Source organism: Mus caroli, unplaced genomic scaffold (genome assembly GCF_978045245.1).
Source record: "Mus caroli unplaced genomic scaffold, Mus_caroli_1 scaffold_3, whole genome shotgun sequence".
Taxonomy (NCBI): Eukaryota; Metazoa; Chordata; class Mammalia; order Rodentia; family Muridae; genus Mus; species Mus caroli.
Window position 1 is genome coordinate 58,020,851 of NW_028227258.1, and position 12,551 is coordinate 58,033,401.

A 12,551-nucleotide genomic window follows, 5' to 3' on the forward strand; every position below is an offset into this window, starting at 1 on the left:
CCTTATATATATATATATATGTATTCTTAATGATCTAAAGATAAAGAAAAATCAAGTGTCCAATAATGGTGAAGCTGTGGGAAAGAGTCTGATCTTTCTTGCTTATGAATGCTGGGGGAACAATTTCTGTCCAGGAGGATATCAAAGTACCCTGGGCTGTCCAAGTAGGCAACTTTTGGTTTTCTTGTTCCATTCCAAATGAGCAGAATAGTTATATGTCAACTTTACACACCTAGAATCATCTGAAAGGAGGGAGCCTCAATTAAGAAAATGACTCCATAAGTTCTAACTGTAGGGAATTTTCTTAATTAGTGATTAGTGGCAGAGGGGTCATCAATGTAGGTGGTGCCATACCTGGGCTAGTGGTCCAGGGATCTATAATAAAGCAAGCTAAACAAGCCATGGGAGCAAGCCATTAAGCAGCACTTCTCCATGGCTTCTACATAAGCTCTTGCCTCTAGGTTCCTTCCCTGATTGAGTTCCTGCCCTGGCTTTCTTCAGTGTGAGACTACAATGTGGAAGTGTAAGCTCAATAAACTTTTTCCTTCCCAACTTGTTTTTGGTCATGGTGTTTCACCATAGCAATAGTAATTCAAACAAAGACACCAACTAATAGAATATCCGATGCAGCAGTGAACCCATATATTCAAAGCCATCTGGGGCTTGTGATCCTCAACTCTGGCTCTGTGATAGAATTATAGAGGAAATGAAAATATATCAATAATTAAGAACATCTTTAGGGATTCTGTTTTGCCTTGGAATTCTTTTTCTCCTGGTCCTCTGGAGTTTTACTTTTAAATTTAAAAATTAAATACCATTACACCACTTCTCTTCTTCCCTTTCCTCCCTCCAACCCTTCACTTATCCCTTCCCTTTAACCCCTCTCATTTCTCCCTGCCTCATCCCTCTCAAATTGATGGCCTTTTTCCTTGGCTATTATTGTTACATGTATGTAGAGAGAGGTGCTGACACTAAAGTCTGGTTCCCTAGTTGGTTCTTGATTTGGTCAATAAAGAAGGCAGGAGTCAATTGCTGGACAAAGAGTAAAGGTGGGACTTCCGGGTTCCAGGAGGAAGAAAAGATTCAAGGAAAGAGAAAGGGTTTTTCAGTCAGGCTTTGGAATGAGAAGCACAACAACCATGTAAGATCTTGGGGTAGCTAGAACCGGCAGCTGATACAGGCTAGCTGATAAGGTTAGGGCAGGTGATTCTGCACTCAGCAATCGTGTTATCTGGCAAGTTCTAAGATAATAAAGCTTTTTAAATGTTTCAGTGTTTTCCTTCCTTGGAGCAAAGGAGGGCAGAGTAGAGAGAGTCTAGGTTGTTGATGGTGGCTTGGCGAAGCTAATCTGGAAGGGGCTGGGAGTGCAACTGCAACACCTGGGAAAGGCAGTAGCTGGCTGTTGAGGGAGCTAAGCTGGGAGGAACGGGCAAGTCTGGAGTGGGACTGCAGGCAGCCTATCTCAGAGCTGAGCCGGGAGCTAGAGCCACGGTCCCAGGAAAGGCTAGGTAGCATGCTTTCAAAATTTCACACAACACATATATGAGCAAATAAATATGTAAATATAACCTCTGGAGTTCTTTTAGTGTGGTTTGGATATATACAATTTTAGGGGTGACTACTTTGTATTGAATACCAGTTAGGGGAATAATTTGTGGGAAAGGCTAATTCTCCCTCTTTTAACCATCATTGCTTACGTGTAGTTCTTTGTCTAGGGGTGGGTCCTCGTGAGACTTCCCGATTCCAAGTAAACCTGTCTATTGGTGATCTCAGGTCTTGTTTAGGCAGCCCTGTTGTTGCCAACAGCTGCCTAATTGGACAGAAGGCCCACTCAAGACGAGTGTTGTGGTTTGACTATGCTTGGCCCATGAGAAGTGCTACTATTAGGAAGTATGGCCTTATTGGAGGAAGTGCATCACTATGGGGGTGGGCTTTGTGGTCCTATGCTCAAGCTTTGCTCAGTTCAGAAGAGACCGATTTCCTGGGTTCCTGCATCTTGATCCTGGCTGCCTTTGGATCAAGATGTAGAACTCTCAGCTCCTTCCCCAGCATCATGTCTGCTTACATGCTGCCATGCTTCCTGCCAGGATAATGGACTAAACCTCTGAAACCATAAACCAGCTCCAATTGTCCTTTGTAAGAGTTGACTTCTCATGGTGTCTCTTCACAGCAATGAAAACCTAACTAAGACAAAGAGGGAAGCCATGTTTACTACTACAAAGTTAGCCAGCTCTCTGGAGTTGGCGTAGGCATGGGTCTTAGAAGGGCATTTCCTACTGATGCTTTTCTAGACCAGCATGATTTCTAACTGGATTATAAAGCTTATCTAGAGACCCCCAGGAAACACTCTCTTTTGAAGAAATGTTTTGGAATTTTCATGTTTCTCCAGTGATTAAAATATTCAACCAGAGCAGTGGAATGCTCTTCCTGGGAAGATATCTGTGTCAATTTTCTTGAGCAGTCACAAAAGCCCAGTATACCAAGTATACCAAGCTTAAGCTTGGTATACCAGAACAACTTGATTGTCTTGCTTCTGGAGTATTGGTTTGTCTTCTGCATTCTTTGTGTGTGTGTGTGTGTGTGTGTGTGTGTGTGTGTGTGTGTGTGTGTGTATGCAGGCACATGTAGACATGCATATGGAAGCTGAAGGTCCATACTGAGTTCTTCTTCAATTGTTTTGTCATCTTATTTGTTGAGGCAGTCTTTCTCACTGAACTCGGAGCTCACTGACTGGCTACGTGAGCAGGGCAGCAATTTCACGGTCCTCTTGCTGGTGCCTCCACAGAGCTGGAATTGCACGTGTGTGCTGTCCCACTAGTGTTTTAATGTGGGCTCTGGGGACCTGAGCTCAAGTCTTCAGCAGGCGCTTTTCTGCCTCAGGCCCTCTCCCTCTAGGTGTTTTAGGCCATTTTCTCCTAGTGTCATTACATGGTCTTCTGTTGATAGCTATGTCCTAGTTTTCCTCTTTGTAAGAACACTGATCATCTTGGATTAGGACTGATCCTAATAAATGACATCGTCTCAACTTCCTCTTTAAGGACACCATTCTTCAGGGCAGAGACTTCAGCACATGCATGGGTTTGGGGAAAATTTGCCAAATAACAAAACTTTTAGCTCATCTGTCCACTAACCAGTAGGAAGGGTGCTGAAGAGTCATAGCCTTCTAGCGAATATCTCAGGACCACACAGTTAATGGTGTGACCTGCCTTTCTCTAGAGTTCTGAATTTTAAAAATTGTACCTCTGTTCTTTGTGATACATCTTTGGTCACAGCCTCAATATTGATTGACAGGGTTGGAAGCACTACTGCTTTGACCTACAATTTCTGAATCATGTAGCCCTAGATTCAGGTGGCTCCCTCCCTCTCCTTGTCAAGCCCACCCCACTCTTTCATCCATTCAATTCTGTGAACAAAATGGAGCAGCTCTTCCCTCCATCCTGAGGGTTCAGCTCAGCCCTTGATGCTGGCTTCCCGTGCCTACATTTCCTACATTTTCCTCTTTTCTGCGAGCCAATGCTACTCGCCATCGTGGCAAACTACAGAACTGGTCTGCCTGGTGTCAGCAGCATAAGTGAAGAGAGTCAGCTGTGTGACTTGTACTGAGCCCAAGGCATTTGGTTGGTTGCCTTTAGCCAAGCCACATACTGCACTCTGACGCTTGCACTTGGCATTGAAGTGTCAGAGTAAAAACAAGTTTCATTAACTTACTCATTCGTTGCTTAGTGCCTGGTCTAGGCATGGAATGAACAAATGTGTGTAGGACAAAACAAGGTATTTAGCCTCACGGATCAACATAGAGGGAATAGTGAAATAACCACACAAATACACAGGCAGGTATGAAATGTGACAATGTTAACAGCTAAACAAGTCAGGTGCCCCTGGAGACAAACTCGTATATTAATATATAACTCATATATTAATGTACCTTCAAAGTGCTCTTTGCTTTGGCTGTTGCTAAGGCCATTTTTGGAAAAGAGCTTGGTGTACCCAGAAATATTCCCGTATGATGTGTTTATGACATAAGTTAAGCATGTCCAGAAGTGTTCTGTCGTTCCTTCTCAAACTGTGACCTTCAGCTGAACATGCGCTTTAATGTGCATGGTAACTCCAGATGCACACAAATGAGCCGGCTTGGGAACGTGCCTGGTCTGGTTGCTTTTTCTTAGGAGCACGCAGCAGCTCCATGGTGAAATCCTCGCCCTCTCTTGGTTAGAGGAGGGTCTCGCTTTGGGACTGACTCCTGCGATGTTATCTGCTACACGTAGTAGACATTTCTTCACTTTCGTTTTTTGGTTGGTGCTTGTTTTGGTTTTGCCCTCACCAACATGGTAGCCCACTCCACTTGGTCACAGTAGGTGGTGCTATGACAGGACAGCCAAGAAAGCAACAAGAAAGTAGGGTGTTCCCATTGAGGATGGAGCATTTGAACACTTACAGTTGGGACAGAGAGGGGACATTCTCCAATGCACTGCACTCCACTCCACTCTCCAGCACATACACTCCATAGCATGGAGGCTCAGTGCCTCACAAACAAAGCTTTGTTTGGAGAAAATAAAATGAGAGCTATGAAGCAGGTGTTCTTTAATGTGCTGCAGTAGAAAGGGACACTTGATTGGAGACGTCCCTCTCCCATTACAGAAAGGGTCACCTACAAAATCTATTATATAAACCTCAAAGCCATTGCTAATGCGATTGCCCTAGTTGGCCTCCATTCTTCAGGAGGCATCTTGTGGGAACCAAAGTAGACTTTGTATGAAGTTCCTGACAGCAAACTGGGCTCTGCCATCTCTTTGGCTTTGCAAGAATGGAAAGTAAGAGCAGGCAACTGAAGGGAAAACTTAAGGGTTCTTTCGAAAATCAGTTGGATGATGTTTTGCTGGGGCAAACACGTGAGGGAATGTTTAGCTGAAGCAGACACAGGAGAAAGGTTGCTCTGCGAAAGCAAGCATGTGAAAGGACATGTGATGAAGGATTCTTTGTTAACTATGCATATATTGGTCCGCCTGACATGCATTGTTGAGCTCTACTGGTTGGGACTCCAGAAAAAGAAATGCACCAAAAAACTTCTGGCGATGTGCTGCAGTTTCTTGCCACTTCAGTGGACTCAGACTGATTGGCAGAGTGATGTCCCCTGAGACAGACTCAAGTGCTCAGATAAGACAAGACCTGTGGAGGGAGTATAAATAGAACTCAATGGACAGTGACGGAGTGTGAGCTAGGGTTGCTTATAGAGCTAGCTGTGAAATGCTTATTGGTCCCTGTCTTCGCTGATCTTCACTTCACTGAGAGAGGCACAGCTGAGAACTTCACCTAGTCTCTCTGGGTTCCTCCTCCTGCTGACTCATGCCAAGGCTGTCTCTGCTGGGTAGTGCTACCGCTACTGATTTGTGTTCGCTAACCCGACTCTACTGAGCTGGACTGCTGGTATTCTGTGAAGTGTTTTCGAGTAGATCGAGCTGCCACTGCTGACCTGTGAACTAAATTGCTGATTTATAGACAACACAGATGGGAGTTGCTCCAAAGAACCTTTCTAAACACGTCCACTTCCCCAGTGTCCTTTCTTTTCCATTACCTCTGGCAGGTGGACTAAAAGAGAGGTTAAAGCATTAAAAAAAAACATCATTAAAAATAAGATTAAAAAAAATTAAGTTACAGGTGGCACTCAATGTGGGGCTCAACAAGGCATGTAAGGCAGACCAATACATGTATCATTATTGAATAACCCTCCATCACATGTCCTTTCACGTGTTTGCTTTAGCAGAACATCTTTTCTCCTGTGTCTGCTTCAGTGTAATGTGCCTTCATGAGTCTGCCTTAGCCTTTCACCTGTGTCCCCTTCAGCTAAATGTTCCTAATCTTATTTGCTCCAGGAAACACCATCCAACTGACTTTTCAAAGAACCCTTAAGTTTGCATTTCAGGCAACTACAGGCAGAAATCTTGGTTATTTTATACTTAAAAGATGAGTTGGTGTCTACTCTCATTCAAATTCTGTTATTGTTTCTAGCTTTTAAGGCCTTATTCCAATAGAGGAGACAGACGAGAACAATTCCAAAATACTAGATACAAATGAATCAGTAGCCCATAAATTCTCTAGGGCTTTATTAATAAATTTTCCAAATTGAACTATAAAAGTATGTTAGTTTTTAAATGCAAATAAGTACACAGTGATAAAACAATAAAAATAAAAAGAAGGGGGTTACTAACAACAAGAGTTGATCAAAAACACCCGTACTTTATTTAGCAGTGGGGAATAAAGAATGCATCTCTCGTTTTTCTGGTGGTAATTATTCACCTGAAGAAACTATGCCTGTCCTCGTTAGGGCCATTATTGCTATGATGAGACACCATGACCAAAAGAAGGGTTGGTGAAGAAAGGGTTTATTTGGCACACATGTACCTATTACTATTGAGCATCAAAGGAAGTCAGAAGAGGAACCTGGAGGCAGGAGCTGATGCAGAGGCCACGGAGGGGTGCTGCTTACTGGCTTGTTCATCATGGCTTGTCAAGCCTGCTTTCTTATAGAACTCAGAACCATCCCAGGAATGGTACTACCCACAATGGGCTGGGCCTTCCTCCATCACTAATTAAGAAAATGCTTTGCAGCAGAGGATCTCAACTGTAGGCTGAAACTTCTTTGGGGGTAGAATGGCTCTTTCATAGGGGTTGCCTAAAACCACCAGAAAACACAAAAATTTATATTACAATTCACAACAGTAGCCAAGTTACAGTTATGAGGTAGCTATGACATAATTTATGATTGCGGTCATCACAACATGAAGAACTTTTTGAAGGGTCACAGCATAAGGAAGGTTGGGAACTACTGTTGTACATGGTTGCCTATAGACCCATTTTATGGAGACATTTTCTCAATCAAAGTTTCCTTCACTCAGATGACTATAGTGTGTGCCAAGTTGACAGAGATCTAACCAGCACAGTGCCCTTAGCCATCTAGTCTCTGTGAACCTCACTAAGGACAAAAACAGTGATCTTAAGACACCTACAACCTGGAGATCTTTATAGAGATCAAAGATTAATTTAGATGTAGTAGCCTCCTGTTGGTCTGAAGTACTTCTCCAACTTGTACTTCTCAAGTCTTGGTCCTGAGCCCATGCAGCGGACCGTGGCCATTTCCTTTACTCTCTCCCACCATGAGTCCCTCACTGTTCAGGGACAGGTGAAAGGTCACAGATCATGCTGAAACAGTCTTAAAACAAAAGAACACTCATCAGGGGAAGGAACACTTTCTGTTGGCCAAAGCTCTGTGATTGCAAGCTGTGAGGACAAAGCCCCACAATGTGGGACACCACAGTCTATCCCCTCAGATGGGATAAAGTTACCCCAACAAGCAGCCACAAAGCCATATGGAGCTACTCGCCTCACTAGTCACCAGAGTTTGGCTTTGTCACTGACCCTGCCTCCATCCCTAGGGAAAGACTCAGTCAGGCTCAAAAGCCTTGGGAGGGTCGACTAGAAAGGACACTGCTGACGTTGATCTGGACAAAGCCCATGGGGATGGCGTTTATTTCTGTGCACCATGACACAAGGCTCCGAAGCCATTGGTGGCTCTGTGGAGGAGCTTGTGTGACATGTGCTGGAGCACGTGGAGACTCAGAGCTAGAGGTTGGGGAGCTAAATGCTTGACAGAAGGGATAATATACCACACCGAATCACTCACAACCAGAACAAGACAGGCTTTCTTTGGAAATGGTTGTATTTCCTTAAGGAAAAACAAAACCTCTTCAACAGGAAGCACAGCCTTAGAGTAGGCAGTCCCAGGGGCTTGCTCACTTCTTTCTCCATTCTCCTTTTAGGAGGCATAGAGGAGACTTGGCCTTAAGTTGTGAATGACTTGGTGGACAGTGGAACTATTCCCAGAAAGGCCTGTGATTCTATAAGGACAAGAGACTGAGTTTTCGTCAAGATAATAAAAGGAATAGAAAGTTTTATGAATCAATGTATCTCCCAAACACCTATTTAGGTTTACTTTCTAAACTTTGGAGAAAATGAACAAGATTCCCTCTGTGTTCAAGGTAGAAAACTATCTACAGATAATTGATATCATCCTCAAATACTCCCAGTAAGTGTATATACAAACACAGAGAGAGACACACATCCACAGAAACAGACACACATATCCACACAGACACACACAGAGACAAACAGACAGACAGACAGACAGACACAGGAGTAGGAGGAGGGGAGGAGAGAGAGTGAGAGAGAAGCTTTCTTGGGAGTGATTAGCCTTTGCTGAGTGCCACTGTACGTCAAATGCTCAAAATTTTCACAAAACTTCAACTGGTCTTGTTGTGCTTGGATCTGAAATATTGTTCCAAAGTTCTTGTTGAAAACTTGAGTCTAATCCAGCCCATACATACATCTACATCGACATACATGTACATCTGCACATACATCTACACATACATCTACATTAATATTTACATATACACATACATATACATATGTGATATTTTCAGCAATAGGTAAATGCCTTCCACATGGGGGGGCAAATAGGGACAATTACAATGGCCTGTATGTTTTATGAGTATCTTGGCCAAACCTGGCCAACAATTCCAAAAGGGTTTCCTATGTCTAGGGTTGGGGGTTTTGTTAGATTGTCCTTATCTTTTGCAGGGGACATCATCTGTCTATATAGAACCTTTTTATTTAAATTATATAGGCATATCTATATATTGATGTATGTATATGGAGGTTTTTTTTAGGTAGATAGTTAAGTGTAATTCCTTGTGACTTTTCCAGACATGCTGTTATGTTACCCTCCTCCCACCTTCTTCTGTAACTGTCTCCTTCCCCCTCCCTAACAAGAATCCCCCCTTTTCTCCATCAGATCACTTATACTCTTCCATTTCCCTCTCTCTATTGCTTGCCCCACTCCCTCCTCATCCCAGTAAAATTTCCTTTTAACATTCCTGGTTTTTGCAGTTACTCCTGGATATGTACACACATCTGAAGATTTGGAACTAGGAGTCTCAGGTGAAAGAGAATACACACATCTATCTTTCTGGATCTGGGTTACCTCACAGTAGATCTTTTCTAGTTTACCTGCAAATCATATGATTTCATTTTTCTTTACAGCTAAGTATTCCCTAGTATTTATTTAGCTACTCATCAGTGAAAGAACCTTAGTTGTTTGCATTTCCTCAGTATTATTAATAGAGCAGCAGCAAACATGGCTGGGTAAGTGTCTGTGGAATAGGATGTCTAATGCTTTGGGAACATGCCATGGACTGGTATAGATGGTCATATGGTAGATTTATTTTTTAGCTTTTTGAGAATTCTCCACACCAGTTTCCCTAGTGGCTCCCCTCCCCTCCCCTCCCCTCCCCTCCCCTCCCCTCCCCTCCCCTCCCCTCCCCTCTCCTCTCCTCTCCTCTCCTTTCCTTTCCCTTTAAAAAATAGTTTGAGAATTATTGGCTCTAGCTCTCCTTTGAAAGTCTGGTAGAATCCTGCTGTGAATCCATCTGGCCTTAGCCTTTTGTTGTTGTTGTTGTTTTGATTTGATTTGATTTTTTGTTTCTTTTTTTCAAGACAGTTTTTCGGTGTAGCTGTAACTACCTTGGAACTTGCTCTGTAAATCAGGATACCCTTGAATTTAGAGCTCTGACTGCCTTTGCTTCCCGAGTTCTGGAATTAAAGGTTTGAGTGACCATACCCACACTCCACACTTAAAAAAATAATGCAGAAGGGTTTTTATTACTCTTTCAATCTTCTTGTTTGTTCTGTGCCAGTTTAAGTTGTTGACCTCTTGGTTTAATTTTGGTCTTTGGGCTGACTCTAGAAATTCTTCAATATCTTTTAAGTTTTCCACCTCATGGAATATAGGTTTTTAAATATTCCCTTATAAGATTCTGAATTTCTTGGTTGTCTGTTGTCATAGTTACCTGTTAATTTAATTCTGCTACTTTGGGTCCTCTCTTTCCTTTCGTTGGTTGGTCCAAAGATCTGTTAATCTTGTTTATCTTCTCAGAGACTCAACTCATAGATTTGTTGATTTTTTGTTTGGTTTTCTTTGTATTTATTTCATTATTTTCTGCTCAGATTTTTATTATTTCTTGGCATCACCTGGGTTAGGGTTTGGTTTATTCTTGTTTTTTCAACTTTTTGAATTGTATCATTCAGTCGTGTGTCTGAGTTTGTTCTGATTTAATTAATGTAGGCACTTGGAGTTATACAGTTCCCTCATAGGACTGCCCTCAGAGGACTACTCTCAGAGGACTGCTTTCAAAGGGTTTCAGAGGTTTTGTTGTACTGTGTTTCATTTTCATTTAGTCTCAGGAAACTTTATTTCTTTTTGATTTCTCCTTTGCACCATCTATCATTCGGTAATGGGTTGTTTAATGGCTATGCTTTTGTGTAATTACTAGAGAGTTGTTCGCAGTCAATTTTAACTCAACAAAAAGGACTGGGAATAAAGTCAGATATGCTAGATATGTATTCTGGTCCAAGCCTGAAGTATGGAGGTCAATCTGTCTGGGTGCAGAGATGTGGTATAGGAGGAGTTTGTGAACTGGGGACAGGCAGGTCATGGATGAAGCCTAGATCTATTTAAAAATCTTGTCTATGATACTGACTTGGGAGGCTTCTTCTCCATGTATGCCTATAACTTGAAGATTTGGATTTTTCATGTGTCCAACATTTACTGTATGTTTCTTTCCTGTATCTAACTGTCACCCTTACCCCCTTATTTATTTGTTCTAGAGTCTCTATCTCTGAGTCTTAGTATTCTATCTTCTGCTTGATTCATTCTACCTGTGAGACTTTCCTTTGTCTTTTCTAGTTTGGTAATTTTTGTTTTGTTTGTTTTTCAGTTCATCTTTATTTCTGGGTTTTTTTTTGTTTGTTTTTTTGTTTTGTCTCTCTAGTGTTTCCATTTTTCTTCTTTACTGAATTTCACTTTTAAGTCCTGGATTGTCTTTGTCATTTCCATTAGTCATATGTTTATGTTTTCTTGGGTATCACTCATGCATTTATTCTTTTTAAGTTCTTTCTCCTTGATTTTATTGATCTGTTTCTTTGTGTCTTCTTCAAACTCCTTAGATTCTTAAATGAAGTTTATATTTTTCTTTTAAATTCTGTGCCCTAGGGTTCATGTAGGTAGTTCTCATTGGCAAACACTTTTATAGGACTGGTAGGTTTTGTAGTGAGATGCTAGTTTGGTCTTTCATGTTGTTTGCATGGTTTGTGATGAGATCTGAGTATGTTAGTCCTGTTTCTGATGTGGATTAAGCAGAATGGGGCAGAGGAGAGGATGTGTAGGTCTAAGTTGGAAATGTCTTAGGAAGATAAGGTCAGATGGACAGAAGGACTGGGAATAAAGTCAGATATGCTAGATATGCATTCTGGTCCAAGCCTGAAGTATGGCGGTCAATCTGTCTGGGTGTAGAGATGTGGTATAGGAGGAGTTTGTGAACTGGGGACAGGCAGGTCATGGATGAAGTCTAGAGATTGGTTGTGGCACAGGCAAAGGTGTCCAGTCTAGGCTGGGGCATTAGATATGGGACCTGGGCTAGACTTGGCATGTTGGAAGAAGGGCATCGAAAGGAGAACCAGTGCATTGTCATTCTTGTTATTTTGACTTGAGCAGGATAGTGGGTGCCCTGGGTTGAGGATTCCTCAGACAGCCTTCCCATGGAGAAGCATAAGAGAGCTTCTGAGGACAAGACCTTGGGTGTGAATGTGTATACGTTTCTGCCAGTCATTGTGTTCCAGAACAACTCCACCCAGACCCCAACACATGCTGTGGGCCAGGCAAGGAATGTGGATGAATCAGAAAAGCCTTGAGGGTGTAAGCAGGCCCATTGAGCCTCCTCCCTGTGGTCCTGGTTAGTCTCCATCAGCAATGCAGTTTCCTATGGCCACCTACCTTCCTTTTTTTCATTCTTTAAACAAAAAAGAAAATTATATAAAACAAAAGAATTTACTGTAATTTCACAGTGCACATATTATATTCAAATGTCTCTATTATCTTTCTTATCATCCCCCCACACCTCCCTTTCCCTGTTCCACACCCTAATAATCCTTTTACTTTCATGCCTTCTGCTCCAGGGGCAATTCTATGAGTGATATCTGTCTTTGTGAATATGGCTTTTGTGTTTAATGCAATGGTCTCCAGTTCTATCCATTTCCCTACAGAGGACATAGTCTAATGCTTTATGGCTATGACTCCCTTGTGTATATAGGCCACACTTTCTTTATCTATTTATTTGTTGGTGCCACTCAGGCTGTTTCCATGACCTGACTACTGGGAATAGTCTCATAATGAACATGGCATGCAAGTATCCCTTTAGTAAGCTGACTTACATTGTTTGGGGTAAATATCTAGAGGTGGCATACCTGTAATATACAAAAATTTTATTCTTAGATTTTCTGAGGAACTTCCATATTGATTTCCAAGCTGGAATGACTAATTTACGTTCACCTCAACAGTATGTACGACTGCCTTTTGCCTGCGTCTTTATCAGCATTTATTGGGTTTTACTTTCTTGATGGTAGCCATTCTGATTGGGGTGAGATGGGATCTCAGTGTCGAT